Raw genomic sequence first — 23,130 nt, forward strand, 5'->3', positions numbered from 1 at the left:
ACATTGTGTTGTCATTGATGTCAACCAGTATGGGATGACTACCAGCAAGAGAGATGTATGTGTAACACTGTCAAGAAGGAGTACAAGTTGAGATATCTTGGATATCACCTTGTGTTGCAGAACACCGGTAAGGTAAGGAAGATGACCTTGGGAGTCATTGGTAGACAAAATTGTACCTGACTTGTGAGGATGAGTTGGGAAATTGAGCGACACCAGTACAATGCATCACTGGTAAGGAAAGGATGTCAATTGGTAAGTGATGTGTTGACATGGAGAAGTCAGATTAACTAAGTGAATGGTTGTTAGCCTGCAAAGGTCATGACCAGTGTACAAGTAGGATGGGCAAAGTGTTTGAGTGGTTGTTTGTGATGAAGAGGCAGAATGTTACCTGAATCACATCAACGCTGGAGAAGAATGAATAGGTCACCGATATGCTGTGAGGTTGCAGAACAACAGGATTTCTATCAGATGAAGATGCAGTCATCATGAGAAGCAATGACTGATAGTGAATGTGTCCACACCAGATCACATGTGCCTGTTTGAAGATATGCTGCATAAACAGGGAAGCCACATGAGTACATTGCAGAATGCAGATGTCAAGGTGTTAGTCCATCGGTAAGTGGAACTTATCTCCAGGAATGCATAGTGTGCATCATGATTCTTTGAGATAAGAGAGAAGAGGTGAAGGCATGTTGAAATGTCGGTAGAGGAGTGTGATGTGTTTGTCATCTTGACAAACTGGCTGTGATATGGTTCGAGCTGATCAGGGAGAAGACAAGGCTGATCAGATGCAGTCAGAGAAGAATGGTCGGATTGAAGATGAAGACTGCTGATAGTTGATGACAAAGTGTCATCAAGAAGGTTTATCGGTATGTAAGTCCACCGAAAATATGAGCAAGGTTCAGATGCAAATGTCTTCCCACCTTGTGGGAATGAGCATGCTCAAGATAGGCATGTTCGACGACCGGTCAAGGTGTTCCACCGACAGTTCAGCAGAGGGCAGACATGATGAGTTAATTGGTAATGTGTGAGATGCCGACATGGTTTATATATCGGCAGAGAAGAGGAACCAATAGAAGTGTTTGGTCGGTGATCCTATCTGGATCGACATGAAGAGCCAAGCTAGAAGATGGTCGACATGGATGCCACTTGGAGTCAAGGTGGCAAACCTGCATTTGGATAGGGATGGAATGTATACCGACAGGGTAGTTGAAGGGTTGGTCGACATAAATGGAAGGTCCCACAAATCACGGGACATGTTGCAGAGCTATTGCAAGGGTTTGTGGCTCGAGGTCTGGAGGACAACTACGAGCCAGCTAAGAGTGATTGAGGAGATCGAGGCGGATGAAGGAAACAACAGAACCAAATCTTGGTGTTTGACCAAGAGACCAACCAATAGGGTAAAAAGCAGATCGCCAGAGATGAAAGGCGTGATCTGGGAGGTGTGTAAATGGCGGAGTTGTGCAGACTGATAGTCTGGAAGATCAGATCGGATAGGATCTGATTGGATTTGGTTTGCCTCGATGATGGTGAAGAAACCCTAACCGCCTAGAATTTGAATGGGCTTTCGACGGGAAAACCAGTCTACAAATATGAAGGCAAAAGACATTGTTAGGTGTTGCTATTGATGAGAAGAAAGATATTGTGCTATTGTGAAGTGATTGAGTGTTGCTTCTGCATGTGAGAGCAAATCAGCCAAGTGCTTAGAGAGTATCTGAGACAAGAGGGAGAGTGAAGAGAAGAACCGATAGTGGTTATATCGACAGAGCAAAAGTGAAGAGTGCTGAAGAGAAGGCAGACAGTGGACCGGTAGAGTTTAGCACTAGTAAAGTGCCGAATAGTGAGGAGGAGATCCTGCAGAGAAGAAGAGTAGAAGAGGTGTACCGGTAGGGCTTACCGACAAAGAAGCAGCAGGTGAAGAGCATAATGCGAAGTGAGTCAGTGTTGTAGAGAATGTATCTCATTGACAAAGTAAGGTATATGAAATGGTTGCAAGATTCACATGTAACAAGATAACTACTTTTGTATTTGAAGTTTACTTTAAGAACATCGAGTTGTAGCTCGATGTAGGGGTTGTAGCCCATAAAGTCAGGGGTTGGTGCTCCTTGGGTTGGTGCCCTAAACTTTGTATTAGTGTTTTCATTGTGAGGTTGGATTGAAGCAGTAGTCTCTAGCAGCATTGCTCATCGAGGGTTTTTCCATCTTGGGTTTTCCTCGTATATATTGGTGTTATGTGATGTTCCTTGTGTGATTGCTCTTGTGTAGATCTCCCTACTAATCGGTAAGTCTGCATAGAATTAGATCCATTAACCGGTATGCTCACAGAGGACAACAAAAGAGAAAAGTTTGAGAACCATTGATTCACCCCCCTCTCAGTAGTGCATTGTGTCTAACAATTGGTATCAGAGAGTAGGCTCCCAGTTAGAAGAGTGTTCTCCAACTTGGGTAGATTCTGGCTCAAGGACACAATGGTTTGTCTAGTGTCAATGTTTGCTCTTGTATTTGATGGTTCAAACTTTTCTATTTGGAGTAACATAATGGAAGTCTTCCTATCCTCTTTAGGGTTTGATGTATGGATGTCAGTAGTTGATGGTCTCCCTAGAAATGCCAGTCTTCCTACCGGATCTGTAGAAGAAAGAAGAAACCAGTGCAATGAAGAAGCCATGAAGGCTATTTTCAGTGGACTCACTAGTGATGTCTCCTCTCAGGTGGACAGATGTAAAACAACAAAGAGCTTATGGGAAAGATTGAAGAAGCTCTATGGAAATGAGCCCACAACTGCAGAACCAACATTTGAAGGAAATATGATAAATACATCTCATATTTATAAGGATGATGAAGATAGATCTGCTAGCGGCAACAACAGTGATGAAGAAGGAACCCACCTCTTCATGGCTCAAGAATCAGAAGATGAAAGCCACACTTTTGAAAATGATAATCCAGAACACGCCTACCGACAAGATGTGTTTGGGAGTGATAGTGAAGGTGAAGAAGAAGAAGAAGCTGAGGTTGACCTTGAAGGAGAGCTTGTAAATACCCTTGAAGAACTCAGTAGAGTCAGAAGAGAATATGAGCTATTCAAGAATGCTGCTATAGTAGAGCAGAACCGACTGACAAAACGCCTTGAAGAATCTGAGAAATGCATCTCAGAGTTGAAGTCTCAGGCAAAGAACACCAAGGAGTGCCGGTGTGAAGATCTAGCATTTGGGATAGAAGTAAAGAATGAAGAATATCTGTAGCTGGTTGGAGAAATGAAGATTCTCCGAATTGACCTTGAGCAGTGTAAGGATGAGCTCAAGGCAAGAACCCGGTTTGATGGCAACAGTGATGCCTTGGACAAGATGTTGAAGAAGCAGAAGCATGCCAAGGATATTGAAGGGTTAGGAAGTGGTGCCGGTGAATGCTCCACCAGCAAGAATGTCCCCCACAATGACATTCAGTTTATCTCCTCAAATGGAGAAAACAAAGGCCAAACTTTCCCAGCTAGAAATGCTCCTCGAAAGAAGGTTGATCTGACCACAACTAGTGAGGACTTGCAGACAAGAGTGAAGACTAGTGCTGCAAAAAGGAAGAATCATGTAGATCCCAAAGGTAAAGGGAAAATGGGAGAAGACAGCTTCACCAGAAGCAGGAAGAGAAGGAAGCAACAAAGAAGATCCTCTATTGGCAGAGGACAAAGAAATGCTACCACTCACAGGGGGAAGCAAGTGTGGGAGAAGAAGAGATCAGATGGTAGAGCTGCACAGGATGGACAATCAAGGATCCATTCTCAAAGAATAAGAAATGGAGATGCAAAACCGGTAAGATCTCCTCATGCATGGCAAAATAAATTTGTAAGTCATATGCCATCATTTACCGATTACTGCTTTGCATGTAATGCTTATGGCCATAGGGCAGGGGAATGTAGAAAGAGATTTAGAAAGGATAATGTAGGATCTCTTGGAAATCAAGCATATGAGCAAAATGTATCCAGGAGTAGATACATGCATGTCCCCTCTCCTGGTTATGCAAATGTTTTCTGTCATAACTGCAATGTTTTTGGCCATAGAGAGTTTGAGTGCAGGAAGAGGAACTTACAGCCACATGGAGGCTGGTACAATTGCTATGCTCTGCAGAAAGGTGAAAACAAAGCATATGGAAGACATAGACCTGCATGGAACCTAAGGAGAAATGTCCCTGCAGGAGAAAGAGGCCCACCGGTTCCGGTTGCTAGTCACAACAATATGACCAAGAGAAGATGGTCAAATCGGTATGTCAAGAGATTCCCCAAACATGAAGTTGGGATGGATGTTGTTTGCTACTATAGCACTACTTCTAGCTGTGATGGAGAATCAGGAAATGGAATGACCCATTAGCAGAAGAAGGAAATACCTGCTCCCAAGCCTGAAAATGGGAAGAAGGATGAGACCAAGTAGGCATGGAGGAAGAAGACCATGGACCAACATTGTGCACCCATTGCACAGGTAATGTCTCCTAAGGCCTAAAGGAGATGCAGGACCTCAGGGGGACTAGTACATTGAAGTTATCATTCACCCCCTCAGTGATGAAGGCAACATGGAAGGACATGTTGTTGCCAGTATGAAAAATGAAAATGATAAGTAAAGTGTGTGTAGAGGTTTCCTTGACTACACACCTACAGATGAATGTTGAATCACTACTGGTGTGTCTGTGCATGACAAGTTAACAATTGGAATCAGATACATGGTGACACAAGATGTCAGGAGTCATAGGAAGGTGCTCCGGTAGTGACGATGGACCAGTACAAGAAACTGGTATGTGCAGATTGTTGCCAGTATGACTGCTAACAGGTACTTGCAGGCTATGTAAGACAATGAGGTTGGAGATCATTGCAATAGCCCCGGTAGCATGAAGTGAAGCTATGTCTCAGGTGGTATTGATGAAGACCTGAATGACATGAGTAGGTCCGGTTGCTGATCATGCAACAAGATGATGTCATTATGTGAATTTAGGATCATGTTATAAGCTGTGGTGGATACAATGGAATTGAAGAATCATCAAATGATCATATATGCACAGCTCAACTGGTATATGGTAAAGATTGGAGTCCTGGTATTGGGCCTGACCGGTAACGAGAACCTGAGATGTGTGACTTAGGGGGAGTTCAAGTGCTCATGATGCAAAGCTGACATGCTTGAATTGATAAGGATAGTGACTGCCCAAACTGCAGATGATGAAAATTGCAGTAGGAATACCCAAGAGAATTTCATTGTATGGGGTGTCTACCTATCCTCTAGTTGGTTGTATTGGTAGTACAATGACATCTGATTCCTAAAGAAATTTGAATCAAACAGGAGGTGATGCAGGTTGACCGGCAGGTGAGTAGTGTTCACTGACACATCCCTTTAAAAATCGAGTGTTTTAACAAATGGTACAAATTTTACATGCTCAATTGGTGTCAGTTGATGGCTGAATCCTCCATCTCAAGTGCTGTGACTTGAGAAAATGTAACAAAATGTAACAATTGGTATCAAAGGAAGAGGAACAACCGGTAAAGAAAAAGGGGAGAAATATTTCTGTCAGTGACCGGTAAATACATGGAGGAATGATCTCCCGACAGTGCCCTTTGTCATTGTTGTCAAAGGGGGAGAAGAATGATTGTAGTATACTGCATACTATAGGTGTGAGAATCCATGGATCACAGTAAGGGGGAGAAGGATTATGTAGTATGGTGGATACTACAAGAGTTGATATCAATGCCAAAGGGGGAGATTGTTGGCATTGTGTTGTCATTGATGTCAACCAGTATGGGATGACTACCGACATGAGAGATGTATGTGCAACATTGTCAAGGAGGAGTACAGGTTGAGATATCTTGGATATCACCTTGTGTTGCAAAACACCAGTAAGGTAAGGAAGATGACCTCGGGAGTCACCGGTACACAAAGTTGTACCCGACTTGTGAGGATGAGTTGGGAAAGTTAGCGGTACCGGTACAGTGCATCACCGGTAAGGAAAGGATGTCAACTGGTAAGTGATGTGTTGACATGGAGAAGTCAGATTAACTAAGTGAATGGTTGTTAGCCTGCAAAGGTCATGACTAGTGTACAAGCAGGATGGGCAAAGTGTTTGAGTGGTTGTTTGTGATGAAGAGGCAGAATATTTCCTGAATCACATCAACATTGGAGGAGAAGAATGAACAGGTCACCGATATGCTGTGAGGTTGTAAAACAACAGGTCTTCCACTAGATGAAGATGCAGTCATCATGAGAAGCAATGACTGACAATGAATGTGTCCACACCGGATCACATGTGCTTGTTTGAAGATATGTTGCATAAATAGGGAGCCCACATGAGTACATTGAAAAATGCAGATGTCAAGGTGTCAGTCCATCGGTAAGTGGAACTTATCTCCAGGAATGCATAGTGTGCATCATGATTCTTTGAGATAAGAGAGAAGAAGTGAGGCATGTTGAAATGCCGGTACAAAAGGAGTGTGATGTGTTTGTCATCTTGACAAACCGGTTGTGATATTGCCCGAGATGATCAGGGAGAAGACAAGGCTGATCAGATGTAGTCAGAGGAGAATGGCCGGACTAAAGATGAAGACGGCTGATAGTTGATGACAGAGTGCCATCAAGAAGGTTTACTGTTATGTAAGTCCACCGGAAATATGAGCAAGGTGCAGATGTAGATGTCTTCCCACCTTGTGGGAATGAGCATGCTCAAGATAGACATGTCTGACGACCGGTCAAGGTGTTCCACCGACAGTTCAGCAGAGGGCAGACATGATGAGTTAATCGGTAAAGTGTGAGATGCCAACAGGGTTTGTATACCGACAGAGAAGAGGAACCGGTATAAGTGTTTGGTCGGTGATCCTATCTGGACTGACATGAAGAGCCAAGCTGACAGATGGTTGACATGGATGCCCCTTGGAGTCAAGGTGGCGAACCTGCATTTGGATAAGGATGGAATGTACACCGACATGGTAGTTGCAGGGTTGGTCGACATTAATGGAACGTCCGACAAATCACAAGACATGTTGTAGAGCTATTGCAGGGGTTTGTGGCTCAAGGTCTGGAGGACAACTACGAGCCAGCTAAGAGTGATTGAGGAGATCGAGGCAAATTAAGGAAACAACATAACCAAATCTCGGTGTTTGACCAAGAGACCAACTGATAGGGTAAAAAGAAGATCGCCAAAGATGGAAGGCGTGATCTAGGAGGCACGTAAATGGTGGATTTGTGCAGACTGGCAGTCTGGAAGATCAGATCGGATAGGATTAGATTGGATTTGGTTTGCCTCGAGGATGGTGAAGAAATTCTAACCGCCTAGAATTTGAATGGGCTTTCGGAGGGAAAACCAGTCTATAAATAAGAAGGCAAAAGACATTGTTAGGTGCTGCTACTGATGAGAAGAAAGATATTGTGCTATTGCAAAGTGATTGAGTGTTGCTTCTGCATGTGAGAGAAAATCAGCCAAGTGCTCAGAGAGTATCTGAGACAAGAGGGAGAGTGAAGAGCAGAACCGGTAGTGGTTATACCGACACAGAAAAAGTGAAGAGTACTGAAGAGAAGGCAGACATTGGACCGGTAGAGTTTAGCACTGGTAAAGTGCAGAACAGTGAGGAGGAGATCCTGCAAAGAAGAAGAGTAGAAGAGGTGTACTGGTAGGGCTTACAGGCAGAGAAGCAACAGGTGAAGAGCATAAAGAGAAGTGAGTTAGTGTTGCAGAGAATGTATCTCATTGGAAGAGTAAGGTATATGAAATGGTTGCAAGATTCACTTGTAACAAGATAACTACTTTTGTATTTGTAGTTTACTTTAAGAACATTGAGTTGTAGCTCGATGTAGGGGTTGTATCTCCTTTGGGTTGTAGCCCATAAAGTTAGGGGTTGGTGCTCCTTGGGTAGGTGCCCTAAAGTCAGGGGTTGTAGCTCCTTTGCGTTGTAGCCCATAAAGTCAAGGGTTGGTGCCCTAAACTTTGTAACAGTGTTTTCATTGTGAGGCTAGATTGGAGCAATAGTCTACAACAACATTGCTCACCAAGGTTTTTCCAATCTTGGGTTTTCCTCGTATATGTTGGTGTTATGTGATGTTCCTTGTGTGATTGCTCTTGTGTAGATCTCCCTACTAATCGGTAAGTCTGCATAGAGTTAGATCCATTAACCGGTATGCTCACAGAGGACAACAAAAGAGAAAAGTTTGAGAACCACTGATTCACCCCCCTCTCAGTGGTGCATTATGTCTAACAGTCATAGCTTTTGTATTAGTGGTTGGAAGGTTTTTCTAAGATCAACTGTGCTATGCCCTTTTAATTATATAGTGTAGTGAGATACTATTATCAGTAGTTGACTTGTGGTTATGTTAACTTTTAGGTAAATTATATAACTTGTAATTTTAACTTTTAGTTAAGTAATATAATCATTATTATATTCTTGTTTTGATATTTAGGTTGACTTGGTGTTTTATATTTAGGTATCTAAGTTGGCGTGGGTGTTATCCAAAACATAGATAAGCAAGGTATATTATAAGAGTTAGTGGTTAAATTAATATCATCATGCTACAAATTGTGTCATTGGAGAATTTTGGAGATTTGCCCCATTAGAGTGTCTTATTGTTCTGAATTATTATCAAGCATATGCAACATATATACCTATTTTTGCAATTTATTTCATTATAAATGGTATCAGAGTATGATATTCATAATTGGAGTGCAAAAAACAAGATGATTTTGTTAAATTTTGGAAGGTGAATTGTGAAGTGTACATCTCAGATTTTCATAAATTAATTTATTTATGATTTTTATGAGGTTTTTCAAGGCTACATTGAAGTTGCTATGGTATAGGTTTGAGGGCATTTGGAGCATAACTCAAGAAGTTATTGGAAAGATTTGTTTATTCAAATTCATTTATAAGGCTGCAAATTACTGAATTTCTTTGAGATTTCTTAGCAAGACATGACCTAGGCCTAAGAAGTTATAGTAAATATTTAAATCATCTGAATTTCTTTTGTGTGATTTATTGCAAGATTAATTTTTTTCCATCATGACAAGGTTTGCAACAATGGTCAATTTTTTTCTTGTCATGCTTAGAAAATCTCCATGCAATGATGATGTGGGAAATGAGGATATTGGTCTAGAGATAATGAATGATGTGGAAATTGAGGATATTGGTCTAGAGATAATGAATCTATATGGAAACAAATTTGGGAAGAAACTAATAATGTTATGGATGAAATTTTGTCAATGATGAGTGAGCAAATGCAAGAGGTAGCTAAGTAGAGTAATACTCGAAAAAAATAGTTTCTAGAGATTCCAAACATATGGAGCCACACAATGAAAATTGGAAAGAATATGATGCTTTTAAGGGACATGTTGCTTGTAGGTTTGACTCAAATCTCTAGATGAATAATCACTCAAATAACTCTATGGCTAGGCATTTCACACCAAAGCTGAATATGCAAAAGTTTGATGGCAAATATATGACCAATTGGCCTTGTCAAATGGAGCAATTCTTTGATCTTCATCATGTTCCTTATCAACAAAAGGTCATGATGATGTCTTTATACTTTGAACTTGACCAACTCATTTGGTTTTGTCGATTATTTGAAGAGAAATAAAGGAAGGTATGCACTATTACATGGTTTATTTTCTAGGAGCATCTAATTACACATTATGGTGAAAGTCTTATGGATAGCTACTTCAAATAACTTACCAATTTAAAAGCACATAGATATGGTCAAAGATTATATTCATCAACTCCAAACGTTGTCTTTAAAGTGGAGAATGTTGCAAAGAAAAAATAGGAATTATTTCTAGGGGGTTTACAGGACATCAACTATGAGGTATGCATGTTTCATCCATATTCTATATTGCAAGCAATGGTTATGGAAAGACAGGTAGAAAAAAAATCTTATGGCTAATAGAAGACACATTTTGATAAACATAAGAGATTGAAGATCTTCGTAGCCAATTCATCAACCTACTATGTTGACTCCACAACAAATTGAAGAGAAGATAAAAAAAGAGCCTTGTTTTAATTGTGATAGAAAACACAATTGAGAAAATAAAATTATTAACAAAATGTTATATATTGAAGGGTCAAGTGAGGAAGAGGAGGAACCAATATTAGAGAGTGACGATGGGTTAGATGCAGAATTAGGAGATACCCAACTAACTATTTCTTGTCACACACTTGTTTGAGTTAGCGCCCCACAAACTCTCAAGGTTGTGGGTTTGTTGAAGAAAAAGATAGTAACATTATTGATAGATTTAGGAAGCAATCACAACTTCATTAGCAATAAGTCAAATTCTTATATGAATTGTTTAATATTTCTCACTCTAGAATTTTAGGTCTAAATTGTAAATGGTGGGACTGTTAGTTGATCAGTTTTTTTTATCATTGAATTGACTAGGGGAGAGTATTAATTTGACTACCCATTGCTTGTTATTACCATAGAAGTAATAGCTAATGTACTGGGATTAGAGTGATTCACTAAATTGGGAAAGTTGAACTAGTCGTTGTTCATGAGATTTCACTCAAAAGATAGCATGATTGAACTAACAAGATTTTAGTCCCCACATATAGTAAGCTCTCATCTAATACATAATACACTTAACAAAGGAGCTACTAGATATGTGGTCCAATAAGCTCTCATCAAATACAAAATACACTTAGCAAAGGAGCTACTAGACATGTGGCCCACATATTTTCTTTAGTAGCCTATAGTCAAATGCTTCTACTTCAACAATTTGCAAGTAACTATAGATCATCACTTGATGATTTTTGGACACTCTTAATTGCCTCTTAAAAGGGATCAAAACCATGCCATTTTGTTAGTACCAAGGAACCAACCACCCAACATGAGGCCTCACAAGTACCCAGATATACAAAAAAGTGAGATTGAGAGTATGGTTTTAGAGATGCTAGAGGCAAGTATCAATTAAACATCTCCTCTCTCATAATGATGATGTTTAAAAAGGATGACACTTGACATGTGTATAGATTATAGAGAGCTAAAAAGTTCACCATCAAAGATAAAAAAATTATTCCAGTCAATAATGTTTACTAGATGAATGGAGCTATGTTTTTACAAAAAATGATCTTAGATTAGGTTATCACAAAATTATAATTAAGGAAGAATATATTCCCAAGATAACATTTAAGATTCATGAGTTTCTAGTGATGTCATTTTGTTTTACTAATGCTCTATGTATATTTCAAAGCTTGACGAATTTCATTTTTAAGCAATTTTTTTAGGAAGTGTAACAAGCCCAATTGCTCCACCCATTCAATTTACTAATTAATTTGAAATAAATTAGGTAATAATTTTTTTCTTTTCTATTTCATAAACAAGATACATATTGGAAATAAATCCCATTCAAACTTTTTCCATTGCATCATAATTCATTTACAATTTCATATTCATAATCATATGAATGATAACATTTACAATTCTATTTTCAAATTTCCAAATATCATGGAGATACTTCATAGCTTCCACGAGCTTACATAAGAAATACAAATGGTACAAATGTCCTTGCTGGCATACATCTTCGAATTTTTGTCTGTCAACTACGTGAGGAAGAGAATCACTCAAGCACTTTTCCACCCAACCACAAACTTAACAATCCCTTGTGTCTCTTCCTATTGAAAGAGATTCGACCCTTTGACAAAGAGATTGTTTTTGTGACCTCATAATAATAGCCTCGTGAGCATAGTGTTGTGTCCTACATAGCTAGAGCTATCACACATTGGCTACAACCTACATGAATGTCATTCCTAACCTAGTATGCAAACCTAGATCACAGTGTACTGACATTGTAGACAGTGGCAACCTACACTAGTTTGGCCAAAGAATTCATCACCTATTACTTTGAGTGAGAGTCAAATTTCCACCCACTTCTTAGCTCAATTTGGTATGCTGACCATTCATACTCTTTCTAGTTTTAACATAATTCAATCCCCTAAAGGTGATAATAGCATCATTAACTAGGTAATCCCAAGATCAACCAAGTTAACCATATCTAAACTCATTTCTAATTCACATATTTACTATATATATATATATATATATATATATATAATTAATAAAACATCTTTTCCATCTTTCTTCAAGCACTTGCATTCAATTATGATTTCAATATTAAAAAGAATAGATAAAATCATCATGCCTGGAGATATAGTTGCAACGAAGATATTTCTTCCTAAGCTTAATCCACGCTTGCTTCACCCTTTTAGAATCAACTTATACTCAACCTTAATCTCTCACAAGCTCTTAACAAAATGATCTAACCTACTTCTCTACTAAAGCCTTCAACAATCTCTCTTTCACAAAAATGAGGAACAAGAAAATAACGAGAAAATGATGAGTGAATGTGGACGCTCTCAAGGTAGGGAAGCTACTCTATTTATACAAGAATTTGAGACTTAATTCTACAATTATGCTCTCAAATCCACCACCTTTCTCCCCTTTAATTCCACCACTTAGTTTATAATATTTACTAAGCCTAATTAGAAGAAAATGTGCCTTCCAAAATAACTATAATATCGACGCATATAAAGTTCCATTTTATTCTACTAATGAATTACTTCTAATTTTACTATGTCAAAATATGCTTATCCCTAATTTCCCACTTACCTAAGCAAGTTGATTTCTAACTTTTAACAAAGGATAGTATTAATATTATTTATTCCACTTCCTATGCCTAGCAAAGTGAATCGATCATGCTTGACCATGAATTATTAAGAAGGGCTTTTAAAAAAGGGTATTAATATCCCCCACTCCACGAGGAAGGGGGTAAGCCACCTTGTGGTGGTTAGCCTTACCAACCACCACATGGTTTGCCTAATGGTTTTCATTTAAACTTTGTTCTCTCACCACTACGTGGTGTTTATTATGGACTTTTAACCTGCCATTGTTAAATCCGATATATATATATGTGTGTGTGTGTGTGTGTGTGTGTGTACACATACATACATACATACATACATACATACATACATACATACATATATATATATATATATATATATATATATATATATATATATATATATATATATATATATATATATATCTGTGTGTGTGTGTGTATACCTCAATAGATATCTTAGAGATTTTTTTTTAAAGATACAACATCACATTAGACTTAAAGGAAATTCCTACATTTAAATTAATCATGATTACATAACATTAATGCACAAGCGAAAATAAACTCATAACATCTAATCTACGTCCTCTAGGGTTTCCTAATGTCATTACTAATAATGCAACATCTGCATAGATACATGAAACATTCCCTACTTAAACTAAGGACTTATCATTAAACATCTCATAAGAAAGTACTCATTTAAACCATCGAAAGATAACCATGAGATATAACATATTTAACATTTTTAAAATATTACATTATTTTAAACACCGATACCAAATGTTCCTATGCTATTAATTCATGCAATCATAATGGATCTATCCATTCCTAGAATATAGTGAGTACCAACATCACATTGATTAAACATATACATAACCTACATTACAATTTTATACCATTCTCCTCAATGAGAGTGTCGTGATACATATTCATATAAATGATATCCAAATACAAAGTGCATAGATGAATCTTTTATATACATCAAAGAATACATTTACATCTTAAATCCATAGCATTGGAATTGAAGAGAAGAACCATCCACCACACTCACAAACAAAACCACTAGATTTCCCAATGGAAGAAGGCACTAACAACCCAACCATGTGGAACTAAAATGGACCACCCCCATGCTCCAGAGAATGACATAAGGCCCCACATATATCACTTGATCTAGGATGACACCTATACATCCAAGGGAATATAATCACTCACAAAGATGAAATATACTGAAGGACTAAAACATCACAAGGCATAGGCACAACCATAAAGCACAAAATCACCAGAGGCTTCTGCACAACACCAGGGTTACAGTCCTTAGATACACATAGGGAAGAGTATAATTTCATGCCATCAACAAGGGTTTCCCTGGTACTATCTCTCTAGACCTTGGTGCCAAAGTGACACCCATGCGAAACCGATTCATCCTTTCATGAAGACAAGGAAGTACGATCATGCCAACATGCCTTTTCGATCTCATCTTGCACTCTAGGCCATGAGCGGGGCAACATACTTATCTTGTTAATGTTAGAACTAAGCAACCCCTATATTCATTAATTAAGATTATCACTTGATTAAGGAAACGCCCAATGAGATTCCCTGACAACCACTTAGGGCCCCGACATCTACTTAGAAGCCACTCCCCGTAATATGCACCTAAAACCTAGGGTTCTTACAATGAATCATAAACCTATAAGTTCTCATGAAGCCACATAAAACTTAAATCACATTGGTTCTATATCAAAATATGAGCCATAACATTCTTTCTGCTCCACATATCATTACTTAATCCAACACATCCATGAAGCTATTACAAGTGTGGAATACAATAAACCACAACACATAAGCACTTGAAACCATAAGGAGATACAAGAAACCATTCATTTCAATCATAAATCCTCTGGAAATGCACAACAGAAAGTTATAGACTCAAGACCAAGCCTTTGGCCTGACCCAGGCTGACATAGACTCCTAAAACCTAATGTGGGGGCCAAACTAAGGTTTCTGTGCATTCATCCCTGAAAGTGTGCATATGTCACCTAAATATGTACTTTTAAAACATATTTATGCACATATGAACCTTTTTGTTGCGCATTTGAAACATATTGGCAGACTTTTGCACTTTGATCTTGCGCTTCTATTCTATAAGTAGGACAAAGAGTTTGGGTCAAGTTTAGGCTCATTTCCTGACAACCAGACAATCAAAAATATAGAATTTTACTTGGACCCATTTGAGAGGGGTGAGTTTCCTACTCATAAATGTAATTTTTTCAAACCCATGATGAGAAAAAAAGACTCCAAGAAGATAAACTCTAAAAATAGCCTTGTAAAAAGCAATATAGAGAGCATGCAATTTAAAAACAACAAATGAAATAACTTTTCAGGAAGCATATACAGTATTGAAAACACAAAGAAAACAATAGTTTCCAACATAGAAAACCCATCAAATCGTAAAACCAATTAATCTGAAGGAATCCAACCTGGAATGGAAGCACAATGGATAATGAAGACGAAGAACAAAGAAACTCCACATGAACAACAATTCCACATGAACAAAAACTTCACATGAATCAACAAGTCCTAAAAATAAAAATCCAAATTGCAACCAAGCCCCAAAAACAATTCCTCCAAAACCCTTACAAATATTCATAATTTTTCCCTTCCAAAATCTTCATCAAATTGACCCCAAAACCATATGCAGATTCGGAAATCTTCTCCAAAATCTTAATTTTTGAAATCCCCCACAAGCAACCCCCACAAATTACCAAAATGCCTCTCCCTATCCTTTCCAAATCACACGCCCCCAACAAAATGAAGAACTCGAATGAAAATAAGAATTTCCTCGTGCACTGAGGATTGATATAGCAACCCGCCATTCAAACAAGAGATCACTCAAATGCAAACAAATAAAAATAATAATTTAAACTTATTTACTAATTAACATCTCGCACAAATAATATATAAATAAATAATTACCACATATAATTATATTTAAAATAATATAATGCTTATATCATAATCCATAAAATAATAATTAATTTAATATGAGACCCACTTAATATATCTCAACATAATCATTTCATACCTAGGGTTATATATATTATAATTTACTTATTATTTACCACAACTATATATAACATCAAAACCATCAATGAAATTAAATAAAATACAACCTATATAAAACCAGTCGAATCCTAACAAGAAGACTCTAGACCAAGAACACTAGAACTCACATAGGACACTGATTAGGGTTAAGATGTGGTAGGGCCTGAGTGTCACCTTTGATCAAATGCCATTGGTATTAAAGGCATGCTTAGACCTGCATGACCAGGTGGAGTTGATGCCTAGTACCTACATTCCGCATAACACCAAACATCTCTACACAACATATAACCAAAAGACACACACATATATAACCAAAAGATATATAAGTACGTGAAAGAGAATCACAACATCAAACCCCACTCATATATATCAGCGATGTGACATTGTCCCTTTCACATCCACAATAGAAAGACATCATAGCAAAGATATAACATAATAAATAACATCAACATCATCCACATCTAACGTAATCACAAAATAAGGGTTAGCAAATGACAAGTCATCATAATTAATAAATATAAACCACATCTACTAGATAATCAATAAACACAAATAACCAAACATAAATCCCAACATCATCATAAGTCTTGACTATAACATCATCCAACATAGTAACATAATGTATCAAATGTCATCACAAAGTGTTTCAACATAAAGGGTCTAACTATGTGTGTGGAAAGTGGTAATATGCAAGCTGTAAGGCACAAACACTTCAATAAATCATTGTATTTCTGGTAGATAGATATAATCATGAATATAAAAACCATAACAAATCGATCTATTTCCTTCTAAAAGATGCGAGTATAGACTTGCTCTCAGATTTATCTAAGCAATACCAGTGACTAGACTACACCAAGACGAAGGGTTTAATCTATATGAGCACGAGATTGAGCTAAATGGATGCAAGATTAAGCTAATTAATGATTAAACTAAATATGCAAAAAGCTAAGATGCAATAATCTCAAAGCACAATATTCTCAATGACTCTAGAGCAAAAACTACATAATAACAATAAATCTCTAGGCTGTCTTGAATGAGAGATGAAAGGATGAATTTATAGATAATCCAAAGAGAGACCAACGATCAAGATAAATTAATGATGGGTGGTTGAGATTCCTCAAGAAAAAGCACAATCCAGGTGAATTGAAATAATTGGATGCTTTGATTCAGTTTTAGAGAAGATTAGATTGAGTTAATCTTGAGATAAATTCCAATTAAAGCTTGATTGAATGCATTGAGATTATAAGTCCGAGTTTGCATTGGAGATAAAATTAGTTGATTCCATGCACTTGAGATAGAATTAGTTGATTCCATGCACATTCCTCTTATTTGCTCAAGATCTTTATTAGAAAAAGCCTCTTCAATGCAGCTAAACCTCTTTCCTCAAGATTTGATTTGAGTTTTAATTTTAGAGAAAATGATTTATTCAATTTAATTGCTTTTCTTGCTTTTATGAGATTTATCAAGTTATCTCAAATTTAGAAAAAGAAATATCTCAAGTTGATTTCTTTGCTCAATTTAATTCCTTTTTTGTAAATTAATGGCAAATTTATTTATTAATTAAATATGCTAGGATATTTAATTAAATAAATATGATAATTTATTAAAATGATTTACTTGGAATGGTTAATTAATTAAATAAACATTTAATTAATATAGAATGATTTATTTTTCATGTGACATTGATGAATGAGGAATTAATTAATTAGATGGTCAAGATTAATTTAATTGCCTTTGGTTAGGACCTTGGTGATGTAGTCAAGATTAGGGGCCCATGGTTTAGGTGACCATTTTTAGGGTATTAAATTTGCCCTTCTTTGAATTGATGTGTGAGCAACGCATTGATTCAAAGAATAGTTGACGTCGAAGAGATATCAGTTCTGAACTTGATGAATCACAAACTGATGAAGAGTGAGATGTTCAACTTGATTTGAAGCGATGAAACTGAACAGGTTTATTAAAGAGATACCGATCCCGAACTTGATTGAACTAGGACTGATGAAGAGCAAGATATCGTTCTTGAACTTGATGGATCAAGAAATGGGTACTGATCTAGAACTTGATTGAACGAAGAGATAAAAATGATTTCGAACGTGATTGAACAAGAATCGATTAGCGAAACATAATGTTTAGCTTGATTTGATGTGATGAAACTAAACACCTATTTGGATTGAGAGTATGATCACTGTCAAAAAGACTCTTTAAACCCTTGATTAGGTTTAAACGAATAACCAACTTGATGAGATGCAATGAAACTGATTACCGTTAATTGATTCAGATGAAGACAATATCAACTTGATTTGGTGCGATGGAACATATATGCCCCTAGAGATTGATTGAAGTTCGATTAAGATTTGATTTGAAAAGATTTGCTGCTCGACTTTTGATGAAGATTTGAAAAAAAATAAAATAAAAAAAATTTCTCGACTTTTCGATGATGTAATCACTGATAATGTTGATGTAATGAGTATGCCCCATCAGGAGTGAAATCGAAAGATAGCGAGATCGCAGTGGTTTTAGGCAATTTTAATAAAATGATTTAGCGATGATAATCTGAGCACGAAGATTGATGTAAGAATTAATTTGAGATCAGAATTGATTCGAAAAAGATTTGAGCGCAGAATGATGTAAAGATTAACACGGAGATGAAAGTGCCAAGTGGTCAACATTGTAAGAATTTGAATAGAAAATTGATGTTAGATTTTGATTTTGATCTCGAAATTAGCAAAGAAATGATGATTGTTTCAAATTTAGGCTCTTATTCAAAGGATGAAGAGAATAATGTTATCATGCGAAAATCGCTTGAAATGCACAAAGCTTAGTATGAATGCAACCTAAAACTTAGTCACTAGATTTGGTATGCTTATTTATCATCACTGAGTGTTTTACAATGTCAGAGATAGACATAAGCACCAAGGCATGAAGAGCCAGGATGTCCTGAATGTCACGTCCTTTTGATCTAGCAAGCGAACATAAGCACCAAGTCATGAAGAGCTAGGATGACCTGAATGTTACTTGCATGCAAACACACCAGACAAAGAAAATTTCCAAACTTGAAAATTTCCTTCCTTTTCATATGCAACATTAATTATCTTGTCTGCAATGACCCTTTTATCATTCATATCCTAGGACAGATTAAGCATGCATCCAGATTGCATAATAAAGAAATTTACTAAAAAAGACAAGGAAATGATTCTAGCCTCCCTGTAGCATACAAATAAATGGAGTCGAGGTATGTGTGGTGACTTCACCTTGATGTGAAGGCACTTATCAGAGACACCCAACTTATGAGATGTTTTCCGATCATCGGAATTATTCCTACAAGCATAAAACAAAGAAAAGTATTATGCTCCCAGTCTTTTCTCCTCTTAGTCAAGATAGACTTCCTTGAGTTACTCAGAGGGAATAATAAATGAAAACCAATTTAAAAGACAACATACAAAGAAAATTTCAATCATATCTCAAACAGTTTTAGTGATTGTTTTCATTGTTCTTGTTTTGCTTGTTTACTTAGTGGTAAAACCTTGCAGTGGTTTGGAGACATGTGACTGACTCAGATTGGATAACCCAATACTACCAACATAAAGATGACTTGATTAAATTTCTTAGGACATTTAGATTGATCAATTGAGTACCCTAAGACTAAGATGTTGATCAGTTTCAAGCCATGATGGTTCCAAAAGAATCAGGGTGTCACAAAAGCGACTGAAGGATATGTACAAGCTAAAGAAAAGATGCAGGACTTCAGTTTTGGAAATAAGACTAACTTGGACAAAATCCAACATCCATATTGATCTATGTCATGGTTTTGATTTGTGTGATCATTGATAGGAATGTCTAGTTTCAAAGAGAAAGTCCCTCGTATAAGACCGATCTGTTTGGTTTCAAGTGTACCCTTCCTTGTATAAGACATGTTGATGTTTGATAGAGTTTGATAGATTGATTAACAAGACATGTGATAAGTTTGATTGCAGACCTTGAGAGTTTGTATGTTGTTGATTTGGTTTGATGGATGGTCTATGTTTGCTTGCTTTGATTTTTCAGTTTTTGATTTTGTGAGTTTTTTTTCTTTTTTTTTTTAGGACATTTTATGATTTTTATGATTTTTTCAGGACTTTTATGATTTTTATGATTTTTTTCAGGACATTTTATGATTTTTAGTATTTTTTTTAGCTATGCCCCCAGTATGCACACCTATATGACATGATGATCTAGAAAATGCATGTGGAGACAATGATTTTTTGATATGACCTATGTTAATGCAATATGCATGATGAAGATGCATTTCCTATTCGAACAAGGATGACTGTGTTTGTTTAGCATTTAATACACCAATTGAATTGGAGGTACAAAACATTTCATAGATAAGCGGTCAATCGATCCTTAAGGTCCCTCATAACATCCAAATTAACACACTTAGAGACTAGGATTCACAAATGGAGACGCGAAAAACTTCTCCATTGGTTCTTGAAACTTTGATCTTCTTTTGCCCATGTGAGTGCAAATGAGTTAATTCCCACTCTTGTGTTCACTAAAGATCCTTAGCATTCTATATGACTAGCTACGTGGATTATTCTAACTTCAAAAGCATCCCAAATAGAGCCTCGCTGCTAGCAAGCTTTTAGAGCTCCGACGAGGTTATAGACTGTAGTTTCTCAAATATTGCTCCATTGCCAGCAGGAATTCATAGCCTTGATGGAGTTAATCGCATGTTTCCATAGTCAAGTTTTTTTTGTGTCACACTTGTATGCATGATATTTCAGTTATATATCATTACTCTTTTGCCTTGAGATGAATATTTGGCGTAACACTTTTTCTTTTTTCTTTTTTCTTTTTCTTGCCTTGACTTTTAAGTAATGAAACCTACTTGGGTGTGACAATTACAATGACGCTGAAGTATAATTTTAGATTTTTCACTTGTCATATGATCAATTGGGTGTCTAGAATGAATTAGAGATTTTGTTAATGTGTTTGAGATATAGCAATTGATAGATTTTGGGTTAACAAGTCTCAAATAGTGAAATCACTACCCAACCATAAGTAAAGCATCGTCATAGGGTAATGTTGAAAATGCTAAGTGTAGAATTTCTTCAAGTGGATAGTGTTGATCGGTTCATAGAGATGTTCTCCTTCCGGTGTTGAGAGTTGATAAGCGCCAGAGCCAAAGACTGTAGTAACAATGTAGGGACCCAACCAGTTGGGTTCAAACTTCCCTTTTTGTTCTCAAAACTGTTGATTTTTAGGATTCTCTCTCAAAACAAGGTCACCAACCTGAAATCATCTGTGTCAAACTTTATTGTTATAACCTCTAGACATTCTCTTTTGATAAGCTCTGAGATGATCAAACACCACTTGCCGACGTTCATCCAGTAACTCGAGTTTTTGTAATCTAGATATTCTGTGATATTCATTAGTAATAAGACCTTGCAAGAAAACTCTCAAGGAAGGATTTTCTACCTCAATAGGCAAGACTGCTTTGGCCCCATACACCAAAGCAAAAGGTGTAGCCCCAGTAGGTGTTCCGATACTTGTTCTATAAGGCCATAGTGCACAGTTGAGCTGCAGGTGCCAATCCTTTCCAGATTTGTTGACCGTTATGTGCAAGATAGTCAATAGATTTTTGTTAGATGCTTCGGCTTGTCCGTTACCTTGAGGGTAATATATAGAAGACCAATGTTGTTTGATTTTAAGCTTGTCACATAACTCATCTATATCTTTGTTTTTGAACTGCCCTCCATTGTCAGTCACAATTGAAGAAGGGATTCCATACCTATAGATGATATAGTTAAGAATGAACATAGCCACTTCTTTGCTGGTTGCTTTGATTAGCAAAACCACTTCAACCCACTTAATGAAGTACTCAATGACAGTTATGATAAACTTGTGTCCATTAGATGATGCAGGATAGATTTGGCCAACGAGGTCAAACACCAATTATTGAAAAGGCCAATGTGTGATAAAAGGTATTAGTTCCTTTGCTAGAGCATGTATGAGATTCCCATGTAGCTGGCATTTCTCACAAGTTTTAGCAAATCTTATAGCATTTTTTTCTATATCTGGCTAGTAATAACCAACCCTTAACAGTTTCTGAGCTAGAGTTAGATCGTTTGAGTGAGATCCATAAATACCTTCATGAACTTCAGATAACACACGTTGGGATTCTTCAAGTTCTAGACACCTAAGAAAAGTGCTCTCTAAAGCTCGCCTTTATAGATCATTAGCAATGATGACATACCGTGAAGAATTTAGAATCAGGTTTCTTTTCTCATTACGGGTAATGTTATCAGGGATAATTTGGTCGCGTAAGTAAGAGTAGATATGGATATAGCGAGATGAGTCATGTCCAATGATAGAACAGACCATCTGGGACTCAGGGGAATCATAAGAAAGATAATGTAGCTCTTCCACTAGGAACTCATAGCAGAATTCCGATTCTTGTAGCTGTGGTATAGATGCCAATGTAGCCATAACATCTGCTGCTCTGTTTGCTGATCTAGGAATCTTCTGAAATGATACAAAGACAAAGTATTTCTTAAGGTCATCAACCATTCTTTTATAGGGCATTAGTTTTTCATCCTGAGTTTGATATGTATCATTGATCTGGTTGATTATCAGCTGGGAGTCTCCATAGATGTATAGCTCAACAACTTTCCATTTAATAGCCAACTTGATTCCATTTACCAAGGCTTCATATTCTGCAATATTGTTTGTACAAGGAAAGAGGATCTTTTACGCCTTTGGGATTGAGTATCTCTGAAGTGTGATAAAAAGGATTCTAGCACCAGAACCTTGTTGAGTAAAAGATCCATCAAAGGATATTTTCCAGGATCGCTGAGTAAGATGCATTATAGATTCATCTGGAAATTCTATGTTAAAGGGTTGATTGTCTTCAAGTGGAGCATCAACAAGTTGATTTGCAATGACTTACCCTTTGATAGCTTTGCATTCTACATACTCAATGTCAAACTCCGTGAGTATCATAACCTATTTAGCCAATCTCCCTGTAAGTGTTGCTTTGCTTGGAAGATACTTCAAAGGATCAATCTTAGCCACCAGTTTAATAGAATGTGCTAGCATGCAATGTCTTAATTTCTGTGATGTAAAGACCAATACCAAACAAGCTTTCTCAATGATAGTATAGTTCATCTCACAGGACACCAAGGTCCTGCTGATATAGTATATGGCTCTTTCTTTTTTGTTCTCATCCTTTAGAGCCAAAAGTGCCCCCAGTGATGTGTTGGTAGCTGATATATAAATAATCAAAGGCTTGCCTTGAATTGGTGGCATCAAGATAGGTGGATTAGTAAGCTACTCCTTGATCTACTTCAGGTGTTGTTCACATTCTTCATCCTAGTTGTATGCAACTCCTTTCCATAATGCTTTTGTGAATGGTTGAGCCTTATTTGCTAGCTAAGA

This window comes from Cryptomeria japonica, chromosome 1, assembly GCF_030272615.1.
Source record: "Cryptomeria japonica chromosome 1, Sugi_1.0, whole genome shotgun sequence".
Classification (NCBI taxonomy): Eukaryota; Viridiplantae; Streptophyta; class Pinopsida; order Cupressales; family Cupressaceae; genus Cryptomeria; species Cryptomeria japonica.